The sequence below is a fragment of the Pan paniscus genome, chromosome 5 (genome assembly GCF_029289425.2).
Source record: "Pan paniscus chromosome 5, NHGRI_mPanPan1-v2.0_pri, whole genome shotgun sequence".
NCBI classification, from domain to species: Eukaryota; Metazoa; Chordata; class Mammalia; order Primates; family Hominidae; genus Pan; species Pan paniscus.
Genome location: NC_073254.2, coordinates 163,363,658 through 163,372,252, shown reverse-complemented (window position 1 = coordinate 163,372,252; position 8,595 = coordinate 163,363,658). Strand labels below are relative to the sequence as shown.

General features: G+C 39.5%; 1 protein-coding gene across 3 annotated transcripts in view; it reads right to left on the bottom strand.

Annotated features, from left to right (window-relative positions):
* Window positions 1–608: 608 nt before the first annotated feature.
* Window positions 609–8,595, bottom strand: part of AIG1 (androgen induced 1) — a 336,552-nt gene continuing 328,565 nt past the window's right edge. For all 3 annotated transcript variants that reach the window (XR_010112530.1, XR_010112529.1, XR_010112531.1), the window contains 3 exons: window positions 8,118–8,235; window positions 7,476–7,552; window positions 609–6,653 (listed from right to left, as the gene is read on the bottom strand). The gene's annotated coding sequence lies outside the window, so the exon portion shown is untranslated. The remainder of the gene's footprint in view (window positions 6,654–7,475; window positions 7,553–8,117; window positions 8,236–8,595) is intronic.

Here is an 8,595-nt window from a genome sequence, read left to right as displayed (position 1 = left end):
CTTGACTATAGTAGAGTCAGCTCATTCATCAGTGAAGCCCTTAAGATTGGCACTATTAGAAATCCTGAAGCCATGTGATTCTACAGTGCCACATATTCCGGGTACTTTAGTCAACATCCTTAAACATAAAACCCTACAGTCATCTAACCTCTCTTGGATGACCATGCCCACAGTTTCTATACTTCTCCCTTATTCCAGTCTTCTGCTGTTGCTTGCCTTCTATAGTTCCAATAAAAATAAACTTCCTTATTTCCTTAGGCAGTTTTATATCCAAAAATCTTCTGTGTGTCCCCAAAGGCATCTCAAACTCAACATGGCCAACAGGGAATTTAAAATTTCCTTTTCAAAAGAATTTATTTTTGCACATTTAAAAAATTATAATTTTCAGGGCATGTAAGAAAAATATTTTTTGAAATAAGCGTACCTTTGATATAGAAATCATACTATATGTGTGATCTCTAACTAAAAAAATTAATCAAGAACTATGACCTCATATGCTGAACAAGACTATTTGCCTGTCCATCTGTCCTTTTTCATAGCCCCATTGTGGGGCTTTAGGATATACTTCTGTACACATCTCCATATCTACAAAGAATTAAGATGCTATATCAAAGATATCCAGAAGTTATATTTGGTAGAGAATTAATTGGCTTAATTGTTGATGCATAACACAGACCACTAAAAAGCAACATGAGATATAGGACAAGCAAAATAGAACATTGTCACTAAGGTCAGATAATGGAAAGACAATCACATCCTTTAAATTTGATGCATTGAAAACAAAGTCACTTCTTCAGAATTATTACATAAACAACTTGCAAAACTCCAAAAGTAATAGCACAGAGCAATGATTTTAATAAGGCACTTTAAAGACAGCAATCAAACATATAAAAATATCAATATAAAAAATATTAAAAGCGGTAACCATAGAACTAAACAGGGAAAAATATTGTATTAACCTGTTCTCATATTGCTATAAAGAAATATCTGAGACTGGGTAACTTATAAAGAAAAGAGGTTTCATTGGCTCATGGTTCTGCAGGCAGTACAGGAAGCATGAGGCTGCTTGGCTTTGGTGGGGGGGCCTCAGGAAAGTTTCAATCATGGTGGAAAGCAAAGGGGAAGCAAGCATCTTCACATGACCAGAGTAGAAGGAAGAGAGAGATAGGAGAGGTGCCACAAACTTTTAAACAACCAGATCTCGTGAGAACCCACTCACTATAGAGTACCATGGGGGGATGGTGCTAAGCCATTCATGAAAACTCCACCCCCATGATCCAGTCACCTCCTACTAGGCCCCACTTCCAACATTGGGGGTTACAATTGACCGTGCTATTTGGGTGGGACACAGATCCAAACCATATCAAATATGCATTCCTGGCCTGGCGCGGTGGCTTATGCCTGTAATCCCAGCACTTTGGGAGGCCGAGGCAGGTGGATCACCAGGTCAAGAGATCAGGATCATCCTGGCCAACATGGTGAAACCTCGTCTCTACTACAAATACAAAAATTAGCTGGGCATGGTGGCACGCACCTGTAGTCCCAGCTACTTGGGGGGCTGAGGCAGGAGAATCGCTTGAACCCAAGAGGCGGAGGTTGCAGTGAGCCGAGATCATGCCATTGCACCCCAGCCTGGTGAGACAGAGTGAGGCTCTGTCTCAAAAAAAAAAAAAAAAAAAAAAAAAAGCATTCCTTCTAGACAGTCTTTTATTTTCTGAAGTAAAGACTTTAAAAAAAATTATATAAGGGCAAAAAATATTTATCATATATTTTTTAAAGCTACCATCAAAGTTCAAGTTTCCATAAAAAAGAGAATGTTTTCCTTCAAGTCAATGAAGTTCTGATTTATACATTTTTTTAGAGAAACAATTATAGTCTTCATGCTAAGTATAGGAAAAAAAATAGCATTTAATTATGTTTGTCAACTTTTTTATTCAACATACATTTAGTGAGTGTTGTGTGACACTGTTTCAGATGCTGAGGACAGAGAAGTAAATAAGACACAGTCATTGGTTCTAGAGAACTTAGCCTAATAGAGGTGGATCTACCATTGGCAATCTTAAAGTTATCTCCCTTGGTCCATAAGATTAAACTCTACTTCAAACTCTGGCATGCTTGGCATCTTGTTACAAAACAAATAATAGTGTACCTAGTTTGTTACTTATAGCACCATGGCACTATTAATATTAACTATCTACTGATTAAATTAACTCTCATAAAGGATTCTATAAAAGCTCAGAGGGCAGAACGTATTTAAGGATAAACAAGTACTAGTCAGCTTCAAAAATAGCATCAGAATTCTGCTTTCTCAAAAGTCAAGAAAACCAAGAAAAAATTCATTCTGAGTATACATAAAAATGCTGGAAAGAGATCATCCTATACATTTTGCACATGTGCAAATATCATATATGAGGAAGTATGAATTATTGCACCGTCGTTATTAAACAATGAAGCACGCCAAATCACCTGTCAGGTTTTGAGGAAGAATCATAGCCCTCTTTCAAGAGTTCCCACCACGTTTTCAGGAAACGTGCATTTTCTGTAGACAAGCTGAAGGCAAACTCTTCCACTTGAGCTGATACTGCAAATGGGGCTTCAAGAAGTTTCGTTCACAGTGCTCTTCTCAATAGGAAAGACACGTAATCAACTTAGATGCCTATCAATGGTGGACTCGATAAAGAAAATGTGGTACATATATACCATGGAATACCACACAGCCATAAAAAGGAATGAAATCATGGCCTTTGCAGAAACATGGATGCAGCTGGCTGCCATTATCCTAAGTCTATAATCCTAAGTGAATTAAAGCAGAAACAGAAAACCACATACCACATGTTCTTACTTAGAAGTGGGAACAAAATATTGAGTACACATGGACATAAAGAAGGGAACAATAGATCTGGGGCCTATTTAAGGGTGAAGGTGGGTGAGAGGAGAGTGAGGACTGAAAAACCACCTATCAGGTATTAGGCTGATTACCTGGGTGACAAAATTATCTGAGTGACTCAAATGCCCACAACATGCAATTTATCAAACAAACCTGAACATGGACCCCTTGAACCTAAAACGAAAGTTGAAAACAAAAAAGTGTGGTTAATGAGAATGCATCTCCAATCTGCAGCTGCTGTTCCTCCAGTGGATCCACCATTTGGCTGCTGTCCCTGCTTGGAACTGGCCAGCTCAAATTCACGGGAGCGCTCAGGGAAGATGCCGAAGAGAAGTCTGAAGTTGAGGGAGAAAAGGGAGGCAGCAGGGGCGGTAAAGAAACTTGCAACTCCTCAGGGTCAGCCATGGGGAAGGGTTGGGATGGCAGAGCCAACCAGAGCAGCCAAACCAACACTAACTCTCTTTCAACTACTTGCCAGCAGTGAGTTTTTAATACCCCTTGGCCCACCCTACCACCTGTGAAACTATGTCTCTACCATTGGCTAGTTCAGCTGGTAACACCACCACCTACTTACCTGACTTATCCTCCTCCCTCACTCAACATCCTACCTACCTATCAAGTCCTGCAGGGTTTACTCTCAAAATACTGCATATGTCAAAATATAAGGGAACCTGGCATTCAGAGTAGAGCCCCGAGGTGTTTTTTTTTTTTCCGGTTAGAAGATCCTCTCCATAAATCTCAACATTTTTTGAGGGGAGCTAATTTAATTGATAGATAGTCAAATGTCTACCTAGCTATATTTAAATTATTAATTTAGCTATACATGCATGCTTAAAATATAGGATACTAATTTAGAATTTAATATCATCACTCACATTTCATCAAACAGTTCCATTTAAATTCCTTATGTGCAATTTTGACGGCAGGGGCTTTGTCATCTCTGGAACCTCCTGTAGAATTAATGCTGTTTTCTAGAGCAAATCATGGTCAGTTCTGTGGTGTTTAAGACACTGTATTTTTGGAGTCCAGATGTGATTGTGTCTCTGGAAATATTTTCAAAAGTCACAAGAACCCATAGAACAGCTGTTTTTTCAGCTGTAAACTGTAAGCCTCACTATGTAATTACTTATATCTTCATTTTAAAGTCATCTTTCAAACATTTGTTTATAACACCATCCAGTACTTGCATTGGTGAGGTCATAATCTTAGAGAAAATATTTCTTAAAGTCCTACTTTTTTTCTTGTCAGTTTCCAAATGATTTCAGTAAGAACCTCCTATGTTCAGCATTCTTTTATGTATCAAGCTAGGAAAATAGTAATTTGCCGCTAATTGAAGAGATCCTAAGAATCAATATTGAAGAGTTCATGTCTCCCTTCGTTCCCCTTAGAGCAGGCTTTCTAGAACCCTGGCCCAGGGATGTTTAAGTATCAGAGGGAGCTCTCCCTTCAGATGAGCTGATTCACTGGGGTCCAGGGCCCAGGCTCTAAGCTGGACTTCAGTTGAAATCACTATGTGCCAGAAATGTCTCACCCCAGCTCTAGCCTGGCTGGACTGTGCTTCTCTTCAAACAGGGCTTCCTGTCTCGAGACCTTGGCATGATCCTCTTCCTCCTGCTAGATGCTGTTCTCTCTCACTCCCCATGTTTCCATATTTCAACCTACCTGTCCATTGCAGTTCAGCTTCTAAAACGATCCCAAATCCTGGTTAGCCATTTCACACTTTGGATGAGAAGATATGAATAATTCAGCCCAGTCCATCATTATCGTAAAAGCAGCTGAAGATCAAGTTCCATCAAGGTGGAGCCAACAACATCTTTCCTTACATTTTCAGAGGAAAGCAAGCATATCTTTAGAATAGTGATGAAACCTGCCATGCAGTCCTCTGAACATTCTCTTGTGTATTTTCTGTGGCCCATTATGGTAATTTCATCTCCTCTTTACCTTTTTTTGTAACTGGGTGATTATACTGCCAGTCCCTGGGTACTATAATTTGCATTGCAATATGAGGCTTCCATTTAATGCTTGAAAATTATGGGACCAGGGCTGAAACTCCAACGTGGGAGTTGCTTCCACATAAGTCAGAAGAAGTTACATATACATGAGTGTGGCTCTGGGAATAAAGAACTTCTTTTCATAATCACAATTTAATATTTAAAAATAAAATCTCAGTTAACAGAAAAATAATAGGAGCGGGATTACCATAAAAGGCAGAGGAGAACTGAAGTGAAGTACTCTCATGAAAGTTTCATAAAATACCACCACACACATATTACACACTTGGGAGAAATCCCATAAAAGTTCTACACAGGAAGAGGCAATGTTCTTTCTGCTGCCCTTCCATTTCAGCAAGGATTTGTTCTGAATTCTGAAGTCCCTACAGGTGAGTGCTCACAGGCATTGCAGCATTTCAAAGGAAAGAAGTTACTATCACTGGCCTGGGAAGATGGGGAAGAGGAATGAGCTCTATCCCGGGAAATCACAGGTGACTGCTATCAGAGGACAAGGATTTTCATATAGATGTGTTCTAATTCTGGTATTTCTAGAAGACATAGTTTTTTTTTTGTTTGTTTGTTTGTTTTTGTGATCTCAAATTCAGGAGAAAGCATGATGTTTTGAAGGAAGACAATTTTCCTAGAGGTAAGAAGACCTGGGTTCTAGTCTCATTTCACCTCCTAACTATCAAGTAACCCCTTAGTAAGATCTTGGCTTTGTTATCTATTTATTATGGAGATTGAATGACAATATCTTGAACATTTAATGCTCTAGTCCGGCTACCTAGTGCTTATTGGTGTGTGAAGACTAGTGTAGCAGATTCATGGTCTATAGCCACCAGGGCAAAATCTTTATCTGAAGTGTGTTACTCCAGCATTGAGCTACATAAAGGAGTTAGTGGGACACCAGATCTGGAGCCTGAGAGTTGGCTTGTCTCTGATTTGTTGGTCTGGCAAAATGTATTCTATTCTGCACAACGATCTCCCATGGAGTTAATTTTTCTGTGGAAGATGTGCACACAGGTGTGTGTGTGTGTGTGAGAGAGAGAGAGACAGAGAAAGACAGAGAGAGAGAGAGAGAGAGAGAGCCAGCTATGCTCCAAGAAGTGCAAAGTTAAAATACATGGAATTAACAAAACCAAGGACAGAGAGGTGAAAATGAAAACGAGACAGTCCTGAGCCAGATTCTGTTAGAAAAATAGCAACAGAAAAGTACCAGTACTTACAAATAACGCTGAAATAATGCTTTGTTCTCTGCAGTTTAGCTATATGTCTGTATTTAAATAAGATTTTTTTAACTTCCCACAGTACACTGATGTATAAATAAGATTTATACAGAGTAAAGCAATTTCAGGTTCTAGGAAATTCCTTAAGTAAAATTATTTATTTAAAAATACTCATATTAGATATGATAAACATTTTCCGCTTTTCAATTAAGGTCTGCTTATTTCAAGAAATATCTAATACAATAAACCAAGATACAAATTTCAAGGCTGCTACCCTACAACGAAAAGATACAGATGTTCTTTTGCGCTTTATTGTTATAAAATTGGACACATATGGAATTGTTCATAATTGTTCCCATAGTAGGAAAAATGCATAGTGACAATTATGAACCTAAATCTCTTTTTCTAGTTATTTGACCTATTTGGAGGCAGCCTGGTAGAATGCAAAGAATAAAAGCTTTGTCAATCGTGGGCTCAAATCCCGGCATTGCCACTTCTTGTATGATCTCGAGCGAGTTCCATAATCTATCTAAGCTTCAGGTTCCTCTCCTATAAAAAAAAAAAGATGGTATTTTAGGAGATGGTTTTGAAAATTAGAGATGATGTATTTAAGTACACAGCAAATGGCACTTGATAGGAACTCTATGATAGCAGCTGTTTGCAATGGACTGAACGTTTGTGTCTCCTCAAAATTTTATGTTGAAACCCTAATCCCAATGTGATAGTATTTGAAGATCGAGCCATTGGAAGGTGATTAGGTCATGAGGGTGGAGTCCTCATGAATGGGATTAGTGCCCTTATAAGAAAAGGCCAGAGAGCTAGCTAGCTTTCTTTCCACCATGTGAAGACACAGCAAGAAGTCAATAGTCTGCCACTCAGAAGAGGACCCTCACCAGAACCTGACCATGCTAGCAGCTTGATCTTGGACTTCCAGCCTCCAGAACTGTAAGAAATGTTTCTGTTGTTCATAGTCCACCCAGCCTATGGCACTTTATTATAGCAGCCTGAGCTGACTAAGACACTATTGTTATTCCATTCCATTGACCTGGCCTGTTGCAACACTCCCAGCTACATGTCTATGTGTAGGATGAGAAAGAACTAGTATATCCACAATGTGGACATGAAAATAAGTTCTCTCTTCATTGAGATGGAGGGTCATGGAGGAAGTCCTGCTAATATGGATATACATGAAAACTACTCTCTGGCAGTCACCTCCGATTTTCCATGCTCACAGTGACGCGCATAGAATGGGCTCTCTCATTCTCATCCTAGAAGCACCATCATTGTAAACATTTGTGCTCCCATTGGAAGTTCCAATTTTTTGTGCTCTCATTGGAAGGTCTAATGACCACTTCTGAACAAGATTCTTACCTGCATGAGTTGGGAAGCTGAGCCAGAGGTGTCTAGGATCACTTCCAGCCGCAAACAGAATTTAAGGAGAGCCTAATCTGGAAGAAGCGTTAAGGAAAAGTGCAAACACAAAAAGCTTGGCAGCTGAAAAGAGGTCCTGTCACTCCAACAGCTTCTCATCATTTAAAAAGAACACACACACACACACACACACACACAGAAATGCAAATGTCTGAGGGTGGTCTGTGCAGATCTAGCCCCTGACTGCGACATTTCCCACAATTTTCTTCTCACTCTGCCTTGGCTGCCCTGGTCTAGCTTCAGGCCTGCACTCCTGTTCTCTCTGCCTGGAAAGCTCTTCTCCCTGATCTTTGCATGGCTCAGACCCTCATTATACACAGGTATCTGCTCGAAGAGAAGGCCTTCCTGACCCTCTCTGGATAAGAGAGTGCCCGCCCCATCTTTCTCTTCCTCCATCCCGCATTTTTTTCCTTCTTTCCCTTCCTTCCTACCTTTCCCTAACCACTACCCTGCTTCCTAATTTTTTTTTCTTCATTGCACTTAACGCGACTGGAAAATTCTTTATTCACCTTTTCTTGTTTCCTTATGTCTGTCTTTAACACTAGAATTTAAGTATCATTAGAGAGCGGGATTTGTACTTACATTGCCAATATGCAGGAGGCACTCACTCAGGATTTGCAACATGAATGAATAAATAAACAGAGAAGCAGGAGACTGGATTTTCTCTTTGAGTAGGTAATGACTTTCCAATTCCATGATTCTGCAAGTATTTTCCAAATGCAATTAGATTGGGAGTATTAATGAATTTCTGTTTTCAGTTTACACAAGGTCATGACTATTTAAACCAGTTCCTATTTAGTAGCTATTCAAGTAACTAATTCAAGTAACAGTAAGTAATTCAAGTGACTGTACTCAAAGTTAAGCCAGTGAATCTTTAGGTTGGAGGTGAAATCTGCCATACAGGCCTCTGAGTATTCTCTTGTGTGTGGTCTGTGGCCCATTACATAATTGGACAAGTCTTAAAACTACAGAAGTGTTTGGGTTCTCCACTACCACAAAACCAACAGTACTGTTTATAAGCAATATTTAGACCCAACACTGTTAGCTCAAGGGGGACAGG